Here is a 14,843-nt window from a genome sequence, read left to right on the forward strand (position 1 = left end):
CTCCTTTAAAAATATAGATTCATGAACATTTAGAAATTTTGTGATATTTTTTTGTATAAAAAATTTAGCAAACATTTTTTTATTCCGTAATACTTTTTCCTTATATTTGGGAAACATTTTTTACATTTGTGATTTTTCTCCAAAAAATATGTGAACGCTTTTAAATATCATAAGCATTTTTTAAAATTACCTTAACATTTTTTTAAATAACTAGCAAATATGTCCATGCATTGCAACGGGAGATAAAAGATATCACGCTACAAATATCAGTGCATTGCAACGGAAGAAAAAATACTACCCCTAGCCCAATAAGCATGGCTAAAGATATACCTGGACATGGGCAGCCCGGCCCAGACGACCCGATCCAACCTTGCCCACGGGTTGGGCCTGGGCCTAGATTTTGAGCCCGATGGCCGTGCTGGGCCGGGCTCAGGCCCATCGTATTTGCAGTTTAAGGAAGAGGCCCGACGGGCTTTTTGCATGATGGTTCGGGCTTGGGCCTGATTTTTAGGCCCGACGACTGGGCCGGGCTCGGGCCTAGGTTTTCTGCGTCGGGCTTTGGTAGGCCTGGCCGAAGCCCAGCCCGGCCTAACGGATGCACATGTATAGATGAAGACCCCTCACAGATCCACACCCTTTATTTCAACATGGTATCCCACCCGTGTCACCGCTTATCCTCATCTCCCTCACAGATGGTGACCATCATGTCCACTGACTATGTGATTAAAGCGCATATCATTGTTTTGTTGGTACTCTCTCCATTTACTTATACAAGGCCACACACTTGAATTATAGGTACCAAGGTAGAAATTAATGTCTGCTTCGCGAGCTAGCTTGTCTTCTCGTTTACCGGGTTAATTAATAGGGCACGTGGAAATTAGATGTAATTGAGTGGACATGAGGGAGGAAGAGTTGACAGTGTCATCATCATGCGCTGCATGCATGCGATGTTGGGGAACGTGATAATTTCAAAACAATTCCTACGCACACGCAAGATCTATTATGGTGATGCATAGCAACGAGAGGGGAAGAGTATTGTCCATGTACCCTCGTAGACCATAAGCGGAAGCGTTATGACAACGCGGTTGATGTAGTCGAACGTCTTCACGATCCAACGCGGTCGCCATTGCCTCCTCCAACCCGCACAGAATGACACCCTAGTCGACGGATCTGAACTGTTGGAGTCACATCTGCTTCCCGCCATGCCGGAGACGGCCGGAAATCGCCGGAGGTGAGCTTGTGTGGCGGACGTGGTGGAGGAGAGTGTAGTGTGAAGTGGTTAGGGTTTGGTACGACGAGCGAAAGGGAAGGAATATATGTGGGGTCAGATGGGCCAGCATGGGCCGGGTCCGACATGACGGACGCCCATATCTGCCCATATTTAGACCATATCCGAGGGATGCCGGTCAGTACGGGTGTTTGAGGCATCCGTCTGGGTCAAAATTTCATGATCAATATGTCTTTATTAAGTCAAGAACCATTCAGGATTGTATTACCTGGACTTTTGAGTACATCCACCAGTGCAACCAGTCAAAAAAGCCAATCATGCTACTCAAGCTTGATTTTGAAAAGGCATTTGACTCTATCCAACATGAGGCAATTATAAAAATCATGGTGGCAAAGGGTTTTGATAACAAATGGATCTCCTGGATACAGAAGTTGTTGTCATCTGCAACCTCCTCAATCTTGCTCAATGGGGTACCAGGAAAGCATTTCAAGTGCAAGTGTGGGGTAAAACAAGGTGATCCTATTTCACCTTTGTTGTTTGTGATTGCTGCTGATCTGTTGCAGACTGTGATTAATGATCATCTGAGTAAAGGCCTTCTTTCTCTGCCCCTGGTAACTCATGACCCTGATTACCCAGTGGTACAGTATGCAGATGACACATTGCTGTTTGTGGCTGCTGATTCAGCCCAGTTGGAGGTGCTTAAATCTATTCTGAACTCTTTCTCCTTGGCAACTGGATTGCAGATTAACTATCATAAATCATCAATGTACCCAATCAATGTGGAAGCCACTGTTGCCAATGCTCTTGCATCACATTTTGGGTGTTAGCTAGGGGTAATGCCATTCACATATTTGGGTTTGCCTGTGGGAACAACTAGGCCCAAAATTGTGGACCTGTTACCTCTAGTAGACTGTATAGAAATAAGGCTAACTGCTAGTTCCTGGTTTCTGCCCCAGGGTAGTAGGCTACAGCTGGTAAACTCTGTTATCTCTTCCCTGCCATTTTTTTTCCTTTGTAGTCTATCTATACCGCAAGGGATTTTAAAGCAGCTGGAAAGAATTCAGAGGCAATGTTTGTGGAGAACATATGGACAGGAGAAGGGGCATTCTTTGGCTGCATGGCCTCTGGTCTGTAGGCCCAAACTTAAGGGTGGGCTTGGCATACTCAACCTGGGATTACAAAATGAAGCTTTGTTAATGAAATTCCTCAGCAAGTTCTATAACAAAGTAGATGTGCCTTGGGTTCATTTGATCTGGGACTCTTACTATTATCAGAGAGTTCCTCATGACACTGTATTGTGTGGCTCCTTTTGGTGGAGGGACATCTGCAAATTAATGGATAAGTTCAGGGCTGTTACTTCAGTCACAATTGGTAGAGGAGATTCCTTGCTTTTCTGGTCTGACTCTTGGGAGGTTGATAACTCATGCATCCCACTCCAAGACAGATTTCCCAGGCTTTTCTCTTTCTGCCTACAAAAGAATTCCTCTGTTATGGAAGTGTTGCAGAATGGTGAGTGGCAGAGTATGTTCTCCCTACCCTTGTCTGAACTGGCCTATAGGGAGTTCAATCAACTATCTGAAATTTTGTCTGGGATTTCCCTGGATGTTGCTTCTAATGATTCTTGGAATTGGAGACATGGGAAGAAAGCTGGGTATACAACAAAGAAGTACTATGATTTTGTTCATCAGCCAATGTCTGCCAACCCTATTCTAAGTTGGATATGGAAATCTTGTAGTACTATGACAATTAAAATGTTTGCCTGGCTTGTCATTATGGATAGAGTAAATACCAAGGATATGATTCTGCGCAGGCACTGGAGGATCAATGATGGACCTGAATGTGTACTTTGCCCCACAGGAACACCGGAGGACAGAAATCATTTATTTTTTCAGTGCAACTTTAGCATGAGAGTGTGGAACTATCTTCAAATTACCTGGTTGAATAGTCAGGATATGGTGCAGATTGCACATCATGCTAGGAAGGATTTCAATAAGCCTTTCTTTTCAGAAGTGGTCTTCCTTTCTTGGTGGAATATTTGGAAAGTTAGGAATGACAAAGTCTTTAGGCATATCAGACCTTCATTCAGGCAGTGGAAGAATGGCTTTGTCCAAGACATCTCTCTCTTGGCACACAGAATCAAGTCCAAACACAGAGAAGCTTTGATCAAATGGATAGATTTCCTGCCTCCTTGAGGGGTTAGCTCTTTTTCTTAGATTTGTATAACTTGTACAATTTTTTATTCTTTTTCTGTTCAGTTCCTTTCCATGAGGAACTTTTATTTGTACATTCCTTTTTAGTTTCAATAAAATGATGTGGGGTGTAAACCCTGCAGTCCTTCAGTCAAATTTTTTTTTCATGATCAGACGGCTCGTCCGAACGTATTAGACGGGTTTAAGACGCCCAACTGTAGATGCTCTTACGTAGTAGAGCTGCGAGTGCTTCCTTGCGGTCTCCTGGAGAGTGGAAAGGAAAACCAAAACATGTAGTATGTGTCAACATTTTAATCTCATCACCATGCAAACAGACACTCCTGCTTGTATATTTTTGTTTCTGAATGGTCTGATGATTATGCACTCGCAAAGGAAAAATGATTGGGTGACTGACTACTCATCATACGCAGAGAACATGGTTTAAGAGTATACTAGCAGTACTATAACTTTACGGCTGACTGTCGAGTCGAGCATCTGTACGTGCAATTGAGAATGCAGGCCATGAGAACTGAGAAGCGGCACAGAAAAAGTCTCAACAGCTACGACCGCGGCACGGATTACTTTTTTTAGGGGTGCGGCACAGATTACTTTAGTTGTTCTTGTCTCTGAAACAAGGATAACCTGAAATTAGTGGGAAGGTATCGATGAGGTACATTGTTTGCCTTCAGCTGCAAGATAGTAGCAGCAATGGAGAAAAGCATGACTTGACACTACTAGGGAAAAGCCTAGCAGCAGCGCGGGTTTTAGGCCTATCAGTAGCGCGGGGCGATGCGCTACTGATAAGGCGCTACAACTAACGTATAGCAGTAGCGTGCCTCCGCCCATGCTACTGCTAAATCGACTTAGTAGTAGCAACTTCCCGAGGGAGCGCTACTGGTAATTAGTAGTAGTGCTTCTCCCTGCCCGCACTGCTACTATTATTTCATATTTTATTTATTTTTTATTTCATGTTGTATTCGTATACCTTTACACAAGTTTTCATACAACATGAATTTAGAAATTGTTTTTACATCATAATGAGTTATTACATCACGGGGTGAAAGAACCGTGGACTAGTTTCAAGTGGATGGACATCCACTTCAAACTAATCCACGGTTCTTTCACCCAATGATATAATAAATATCATCATCATCATCATCATATCATTAACAACTTATCATCATAATACATCATTGTCATATAACACCTCCTCAAGATCATCGTTTTCATCAATGAGACATCACATAGCAAATTGGTCACTAGTCGTAATCACAAGTACTCCTCATCATCAACTCTAACACATTGTATCACATAATAAACATATTGTACCTCATAGGACATACTACATTCTCTAAGGTAAAATAGCAAAAAACAAGATAGCCCCTGACTCTCCATTATGGAGAATGGAGATTATCCTGTCTCCAATTCTTGCCTTTCGCTTAATGTTACTTCCAAGAACCTCCTTGCGAATGTCCAAACATTTTTTTCATTCTTTGATTAGCATGTGTTCACCGGTTTTAGAAATCTGACATGCACAAGTGAGCTCCTTAGATTGACCTGGCTGTATGTTCAGAACTGCAAGGCGACCATTCTGATACATCAGATGAGGCACACAATCCATCGGGATTTTCTGTTGAAAAACATAGTAATAACTTCGTAGTTAGCAATGATGTACTAGTTTTAGAAGTATGCAAAAGATGCACGGATGTCGTAATAGTAAAAAATCTTACCAGGGTATCTCCATAGAAGTTACCGTGGTTCAACACGTGCACTAGTGGCATGTATTCACCATAATTTGGAGGAGTTTGATAATACGTATTGTAATTCTCAAGATAAGTACAATAAGCAATCAGATGACTTTTCTCCTTATAAGTTAATTCAGAGCCATCAGTGTAGTGGGTTTTGTCTACCATCTTCTGCACATTCTTTGAAGATTCAAAATAAGTTGTCAATGGAAATAAGCTGTCAACTATTTTGAAATAAACAATATAAATTAGTTAATAACTATGTTTGAGAAACTCACATTGCGGTAGAATCGGAAGCGTATCAACAAGGACCCAAATGTCCATATTGTCTTGCTCGATGTCAGGATCACCAAGATCCATGGTGATAATCATACCCTCATAAAAACCATACATTTTGCAAAGTGCTTCCCAATTTTCGCAACCAAAATGGGTTACGCTCTGAGAATTGTACAAATTTACTTCAAAATCGATATCATGATGGGTCCTTAGATGTATTTTCTTTGTTTGAAAATTTTCATGGTCTTCAAAAACCCATCCTCTCCAAGACATAGCGTCTTGCATGGCATGGGATAAGCTAGTCGAATTGTAAAAGATGAAAATTAGACGTTGAAATAGTTGAAGTCATGCTTAATTACGAAAAAACACTTGTCGTTGTTGCGTACCGTTTCAACATCGAAGGTCTCCTCGAGCTTAATGCTGAAGCGCCGATCTTCGTCCAGCTCAATGAACATGTCGCACATACCTCGATCGTCGTGGCACCAGCTGCACTCCCCCGAGAGACTGTCGTCGTCCGAGTACGACATTTCCTACGTTCATAATTCAAAGATTAAACTTGTACAATTAAATATATGTACTAAAAACCTAAATTAGATCATTATTTTTCGAGAAAATCCAGGCCACTCGATGTTTCCTACATATTCTAGCACAAGTCATGCCAGAATTCACGGAAAAATCCGGCATGACCTTTGCAAAAAAAGGACATATCGAGCACCTAAAATTTGCCGGAACGGAAATTAATCAACACTCCGGCAAAACATAGGCCACTCGGAGGTGTAAACTGAACATGAACGACCACTTGGGCAACCACATATCCTATTTGAGCAACACAAGATATACATGGATATTTGGCTGGTCTCACCTCGATGTCGGAGGGGGTCGGTGATGGGGACAACGACGGGGATGATGGAGGGGCTCCTTGATTTCTGCAAAAGCAAAAACCGTATAAGTTATCACTAATACATCCCGAATAATTGCTTAAACTAAAAAATAACAATAAATATGACATGTTCAACTAGTTTTATTAATTCAACTAGTTATTACTAAATATAAACTTACTATAAATAGAAAAAAACTAGTTCTTTCTAAAAATAAAGTAGTTCAACTAGTTATATTAATTATCTTACTAAAAATACATTAGTTCTATTAATTCAACTAGTTCAACTAGTTTATTAATTTACTTACTAAACTAGTTCAACTACAACTAAAGTAGTTCAACTAGTTTATTAATTTACTTACTAATTATTTTAAACACTTACTAAAAACAGTAAAAATAAACTACATTATACAATAGTTAACTAGTACCATCACCACTACTAATTAACATCTACTACTGCTAAAAATCATTATCTATGAACCCTAAATTAACATCTACTACTACTAAAAAACATCTAGTACTAACTAAGCAGAGAGAACGAGGGTGGGGGAGGGGTGGGGGGGCTTATAGAGAGGGGAGAGACGGTGGCGGGGAGGTGCTCGGCGACGGAGAGGTAGGGGCGGCGAGGGCGGGCTCGGGATCGGGAGGCGGCGGCGGGGTTGGGGGAGGCGGCGGCGACGGTGAGGTCGAGAGTGGCGGTGAGCTCGAGAGCGGAGGGGGTGGGGGAGGCGGCGGCGACGGTGAGGTCGAGAGCGGCGGGGGGGCGGCGGCGGTGAGGTTGACGGCGGCCTCGGGCGGCGGCGGTGAGGGCAGGCTCGGGCTTGGGCGACAACGACATAGGAGTAGGGGAACAGTGGGGGGGGGGGGGGGAGGACTTAGCGAAATTTTGAGCGGGCGGGTGGTTAAGTGGAACTAGCAGTAGCGCACTTCATGAAAATAGCTAAAGTAGCTATAGAGCGTTTTCAGGAAAAACGGTACTGCTAAGTCTAAGCACGTATAAAAAATATACGTTGGTCATCATTAATCCTTTTGTTTTTGTGTAGAATCTAAATAGTCAATATATTTAAGGTGGTAAACACCTTGTTCGCTTAGCAGTATGGGACTAAATTTAATTAGGCGCAAAACTTAGCAGCAGCGAGTTTTGCAGAAACACGCTGCTACTAAGTACTTTAGCAACAGCGCGTCCAGGGAAGAGCGCTACTACTATATCTAGTCTGGGGGCAAATCCATGGCAATTATAATAATAGCGCTTGTTTCACCTAGAGCGCTACCGCTATCTAGTTATTAGTAGCGCTGTTCTTTTAAGCTCGCTACTGCTAGTTAGCAGTAGTGTCTGTTTTTAAACCACGCTGCTGCTAAAATTATGTGTTTAATGTTTTCCCTAGTAGTGTGAGCAGATGATTATTCTATCTAACCCACTGCGGTGCAGCGCGGGAGTGGTCGTCACGACTGGGGTCCGTCCACACCGACTCCGGTCGACGTGCGTTCACCGGAGCTGCCCGACCGACCCCCATTTATCATACACTGATTTATATAAATCCATCGACCGAAAGCTAAGCGCGTGTGCACTGGAGTGACACCACAATGCAGACACGAAACTTTACAGAACGAAACGCGGGATTTCTTGCCCGTGCCGTGCACATCTGTCGGTGGCTTCCGGAGGCGGTAGACCAACCTAGAACGTTCGTCGCTGGCAGTTGCCTTTTCCTCCCAGCTGCTCTGTTTTGGTCGTCGGGAAAAGATGCAGCGATTTGAAACCGATCTTAGTCCCGTCCCCCGTGCCGCTCCCGCGAGCGGCCCAGACAAAACCCTAATCCCCGCCGCCGCCACCCCCACCTCCCATCCCCTCCCTCGCCGCCGCCAGCGGACGCCGCTAGGCAAAGCCCGTGCGCGCGTCGGTGGCAGCGAGGTCCCCCCTTCTCTCGAGACGCGCATCTGGCCGACGATGCTGGTTGGAGCGGGGCGCTGCTCCGGGATGGCACGGCCTGGCGTGGTCCGGCCGGATCTGGCGGCCACGGACGGCGGCGCTCGGAGGTTGGAGCTGGGCGCTGCTCGGGGGATGTAGCGCGTGGCGGCTGGTAGCGGTCGGTCCTCCGGGAGCGGGCGGAGCAGGGACTGGCGGTGCCGCGGCGACTCGCCCCCGGCGGTGGTTGGCTAGCGGCGGGCCGGTGGCATAGGCTGGTGGCGCCCGGAGCGCAGGTCCGGGGATCTCGGCCCGAATCTGGTGCGTGTCGGTGCTGGCAGGCGTCCTTGGGGTGCTCACGGCAGGGAGTGCGCCGATTGTCTCCGAAGCCTTGCGTGGGGCGTAGCAAGATGGAGGGTGCTAGTGGTACCGCCATGCCAAGGGAAACGCATGGGGTTAGCAGCCCCCCCTCTCTCTCCACTAAGGCCCATCTAGGCCCACTAGTTCCCGGGGGGGGGGGGGTTCCGGTAACCCCCCGGCACTTCGGTTTTCTCCGAAATCATCCGGAACACTTTCGGTGTCTGAATATAGCCGTCCAATACATCAATCTTTATGTCTCGACCATTTCGAGACTCCTCGTCATGCCCGTGATCACATCCGGGACTCCAAACAACCTTCGGTACATCAAAACACATAAACTCATAATAATGATCATCACCGAACGTTAAGCGTGCGGACCCTACGGGTTCGAGAACTATGTAGACTTGACCGAGACTCATCTCTAGTCAATAACCAATAGCGGAACCTGGATGCTCATATTGGTTCCTACATATTCTATGTAGATCTTTATCGGTCAAACCGCATAACAACATACATTGTTCCCTTTGTCATCGGTATGTTACTTGCCCGAGATTCGATCGTCGGTATCTCAATACCTAGTTCAATCTCATTACCAGCAAGTCTCTTTACTCGTTTCGTAATGCTATATCCCATAACTAACTCATTAGTCACATTTCTTGCAAGGCTTATAGTGATGTACATTACCGAGAGGGCCCAGAGATACCTCTCCGATACACAGAGTGACAAATCCTAATCTTGATCTGTGCCAACTCAACAAACACCATCGGAGACACCTGTAGAGCATCTTTATAGTCACCCAGTTATGTTGTAATGTTTGATATCACACTAAGTGTTCCTCCGGTATTCGGGAGTTGCATAATCTCATAGTCATAGGAACATGTATAAGTCATGGAGAAAGCAATAGCAATAAACTAAACGATCATTATGCTAAGCTAACGGATAGGTCTTGTCCATCACATCATTCTCTAATGATGTGGTCCTGTTCATCAAATGACAACACATGTCCATGGCTAGGAAACTTAACCATCTTTGATTAACGAGCTAGTTAAGTAGAGGCATACTAGGGACACTCTGTTTGTCTATGTATACACACATGTACTAAGTTTCCGGTTAATACAATTCTAGCATGAATAATAAACATTCATCATGATATAAGGAAATATAAATAACAACTTTATTACTGCCTCTAGGGGCATATTTCCTTCAGTCTCCCACTTGCACTAGAGTCAATAATCTAGTTCACATTGTCATGTGATTTAACACCAATAGTACACATCTTTATGTGATTAGTTCACATCTCCATGTGACTAATACCCAAAGGGTTTACTAGAGTCAATAATCTAGTTCACATCGCTATGTGATTAACACTCAAAGAGTGATCATGTTTTGCTTGTGATAGAAATTTAGTCAACGGGTCTGCCACATTCAGAGCCGTATGTATTTTGCAAATTTTCTATGTCTACAATGCTTTGCACGGAGCTACTCTAGCTAATTGCTCCCACTTTCAATATGTATCTAGATCGAGACTTAGAGTCATCCAGATCGGTGTCAAAGCTTGCATCGACGTAACTCTTTACGACAAACTCTTTGTCACCTCCATAACCGAGAAACATTTCCTTATTCCACTAAGGATATTTTTGACCGTTGTCCAGTGATCCACTCCTGGATCACTATTGTACCCTCTTGCCAAACTCATGGTGAGGTACACAATAGGTCTGGTATACAACATAGTATACTTTATAGAACCTATGACCGAGGCATAGGGAATGACCTTTCATTCTCTTTCTATTTTCTGCCGTGGTCGGGTTTTGAGTCTTTACTCAACTTCACACCTTGCAACACAGGCAAGAAGTCCTTCTTTGACTATTCCATTTTTGAACTACTTCAAAATCTTGTCAAGGTATGTACTCATTGAAAATATACCAAGCGTCTTGATCTATCTCTATAGATCTTGATGCTCAATATATAAGTAGCTTCACCAAGGTCTTTCTTTGGAAAACTCCTTTCAAACACTCCTTTATGCTTTCCAGAAAATTCTACATTATTTCCGATCAACAATATGTCATTCACATATACTTATCAGAAATGCTGTAGTGCTCCCACTCACTTTCTTGTAAATACAGGCTTCACCGCAAGTATGTATAAAACCATATGCTTGGATCACTTTATCAAAGCATATATTCCAACTATGAGATGCTTGTACCAGTCCATAGATGGATCGCTGGAGCTTGCTCACTTTGTTAGCACATTTATGATCGATAAAACCTTCTGGTTGCATCATATACTACTCTTCTTTAAGAAATCCATTAAGGAATGCAGTTTTGGCATCCATTTGCCAGATTTCATAAAATGCGGCAACTACTAACATGATTCATACAGACTTTTAAGCATCGATACGAGTGAGAAAATCTCATCGTAGTCAACACCTTGAACTTGCCGAAAACATTTTGTGACAATTCGAGCTTTGAAGATAGTAACACTACTATCAGCATCCGTCTTCCTCTTGAAGATCCATTTATTCTCAATGGCTCACCGATCAACGGGCAAGTCAATCAAAGTCCATACCTTGTTCTCATACATGGATCCCATCTCAGATTTCAAGGCCTCAAGACATTTTGCGGAATCTGGGCCCATCGTCACTTCCTCATGGTTCGTAGGTCCATCATGGTCTAGTAACATGACTTCCAGAATAGGATTACCGTACCACTCTGGTGCGGACCGTACTCTGGTTGACCTGCGAGGTTCGGTAGTAACTTGATCTGAAGTTTCATGATCATCATCATTAGCTTCCTCACTAATTGGTGTAGGAATCACTGGAACTGATTTCTGTGATGAACTACTTTCCAATTCTGGAGAAGGTACAATTACCTCATCAAGTTCTACTTTCCTCCCACTCACTTCTTTTGAGAGAAACTCCTTCTCTAGAAAGGATCCATTCTTAGCAAAAAAAGATCTTGCCTTCGGATCTGTGATAGAAGGTGTACCCTAACGATGACATGTACCTAGGGTAGGGCAATAGACCTGATTTAAGCACCCCTCCCAAGGACACTGCCCTACAGTCAAAGACATTCAAAGGACAGCAAATCTACCGACTGAAGTAACCTCAAGATACAACTCACTCGGCCATGGTTCCACTCAGTTAACCAAATTCTAGTCGACCAGGATATAATCACTCGACCACATCAGAGACCACTCGGAGTACAGAAGATCTAAAGCCAGTCAGGATGGCAACGGTCATGCGTTCACCTTGTAGCGTTAATGATCATTTATATGTCTTTATTACTGGCTTTACCAGTAACGTCTCATCTTAATGTACATTGAACTCCTTGTAACGTGGACTGGCTGGGGGTCCTGGCGCACTCTATATAAGCCACCCCCTCCACTGAGACAAGGGTTGGCACCCCTATAACTTCACGCATAATCCAATCGACCAAGCCTCCGGGCACCGAGACGTAGGGCTATTACTTCCTCTGAGAAGGGCCTGAACTCGTAATCTTGCATGCACAACTTCACGGTAGCTAGGATCTTGCCTCCTCATACCTACCCCCATTCTATTGTCAGACTTAGAACCACGACAGTTGGCACCCACCTTGGGGCAGGTGTCTTAGCGATTTTCCGGTGAGGTTGTGATTTCTCCGAGTCCTTTCATCATGGTTTCCGGCGGAGGTTTGGTTGAGGGCCCGATATCCATCTCGGTGCGCTTGTTTTCATGGCCGATGACTCCGCTTGGCTTCAGGAAGCTCCCCTCGACGTCGAGGCACTCCCCGTCCGCAGGGTGACGCACTTTCGTGCGTGCATTCACGACGTCCTTCTGTGGCAGCCGTCGACCCAGTACCGGTCGACTCCCGTGGTGTCTTCGCTCCCCGCTGTTCACCGTCACAAGCGGTCCGGTCGGTCACGGCTTCAGTGGTGGGTGAAGCATGTGGTGGCACGTCAGTCGGCTAGCCTTCAAGTCACGGCAATCGAGCCCGACGAATCTCTCTATGGCCTGTTCGATCTATCGACTGGCTCCGTTGAGACCTTATCCGAGTGCGACAGCAGCGACCCCGCAGCAGAGGTCCTGATGGTCGACATGCTACGCAGCCCGCCTGGCATGCGTCGCAACAGCGGCGACAATGGCGGCGGCGACCCGTTACGTGTTCACGAGGAGTACCACCCTGAAACCCTCTCTTCTTAGCAGAAGGAAGAACTTCACCGTTGCAATATGGAGGCGCTCCACACACCTGTTGTTGGAGAGACCTCTGAAGCTTGGGCCGTGGAGGCAGCGCGTTTGGCCACTCTAGCTGAGCACACTCGACAGGAGAACCTTCAGCGTGCACTTGACGATCGTGCTCGGGGGCAGATCTCTGAATCCAGTCGACGGCAGCGGCAGTTGTTCCCGCCTGAACCGCATGTATAACGCACTCTGATTCAAAACCTTACAGCAGCAGCCCGCATAGCAGAATCCATTCAGCCGTCCCAGTTGGAAGCTGGTAGAGGTTTGATGCAGATCAGAGCGCTGCTCCGAGCAGCGGGAGAGCAGAACACTGCAGTGTCTCAGTTGCGTAACAGAATTCATAGCAGATCTGTAGTAGCTGACATAGTTCAGTCGGCTCACAGCCCAAGATCGCCTCCACGGCGTGAGGGACGAGGGCATCGCCAAGGGCGGTACTTGGGTCGGAACCACGAGCAGCACGATCATCGGCTCGACCATGATGACCGCCGTCGAGTGCCTACGCCCCCTCCGAGGGGCGAATCATATGTGCCCCGGCATTATGATGATAGGCGCTCATACGGCGAAGAGCGGAGGAGGCCAGTCGACCCAAGAGAACCATGGTTTGATGCAAGGTCAATTTTCGTGCAAGGTTTGGTGGACAGGAATCGAGCACACAGAGAAGGGCAAGACAGAGATCGCCCGACTGGAAGCAGAGTGCATGTTTCTGGCCCCGAGTGTTTTAGGAGAGCCATCAGGGATACAGAGATCCCTTCCAACTTCAGGTTGGCGACTGGGGTCAGTAAGTTCACTCGTGAATCGAAGCCTGACACCTGTCTTGAGGACTACCGAGTGGTTGTACAGATCGGTGGACGAAACGATGAAGTGGCCATGAAGCACCTTCCCCTGATGCTTGAAGGGTCAGCTAGAGCTTGGTTGAATAAGTTGGCTCCGGGCAGTATATTCAGCTGGGAGGAGTTGGCGCGAGTGTTCGTTAGAACGTTTGAGGGCACGTGCAAATGACCAGTAGGATTGAAAGAATTGCAACATTGCGTGCAAAAACCGAATAAAACTTTGAGGGATTACATCCAGAGATGGACCACTTTGCATCACACTGTGGAGAATGTGTCTCAGCACCAAGCAGTTTGCGCCTTCAAGGAGGGCGTTCGGTATCGGGAGCTCAACCTAAAATTCGGTCAGACATGAGACATGTCCCTGACTCGAATGATGGAGATAGCCACTCGGTATGCAAATGGAAAAGAAGAAGACCGACTCCGCAGCGGTAAAAGCAAACCAGTCGTCCAGGACACTGGAGGAGGTAATTCCAATCGGAAGCAGAAGCGCAAAGCAGAACCTGCGGGTCATGGAGAGGTTGCAGTCGCAACCCAAGGAAAATCTAAAGGGAAGCCTAAAGGGCCCTGGACCCCCAAGAAAGTGAAGGATTTAGCAGGCACTACTAGGAAAAGGGCTATAGATGATATGGCCACTAATGGCGCACCAGACATGTGGTGCGCCACTCCTATATAGCAGTGGCGCACCATGAGTTGGTGCGCCATTAGTGTGATAGACACTAATGACGCACCAGACACATGGTGCGCCACTAGTAACAATTTTTTTTTATTTTTCCAAAAATACTAATGGCGCACCAGGGCACAGTGCACCATTACTAGTTTAACTAGTAATGGCGCACCTACCACACAGTGCGCCACTACTATATTTTTTTTGCAAAACTACTAATGGCGCACCTCAAGCTGGTGCGCCATTACTAATCTCGACCCCCTCCATCTCGATCGCTATCCCCCCTCGCCAGATCCCCCTCGCCGCCGAGCAGCCCCCGCACCTTCCCCTGCTCCACCGCCGCCGACGACCCCCCGCACCCTCCCCTGCTCCACCGCCGCCGACGACAACCTAGGTGCGCCACTAGTAACAATTATATTTTTGAACTCATGAATATTTATTTATGTGTTTATTCTGGTATTGAATTTCTAACTCACAAAAAGTATTGAATTTGTTAATATTTTTTCACATTCATAAATGTTTTACCAATTCACAAATGAGGTGCGCCATTGTTAT

This window comes from Triticum urartu, chromosome 6, assembly GCF_003073215.2.
Source record: "Triticum urartu cultivar G1812 chromosome 6, Tu2.1, whole genome shotgun sequence".
In the NCBI taxonomy this organism is placed as follows: domain Eukaryota; kingdom Viridiplantae; phylum Streptophyta; class Magnoliopsida; order Poales; family Poaceae; genus Triticum; species Triticum urartu.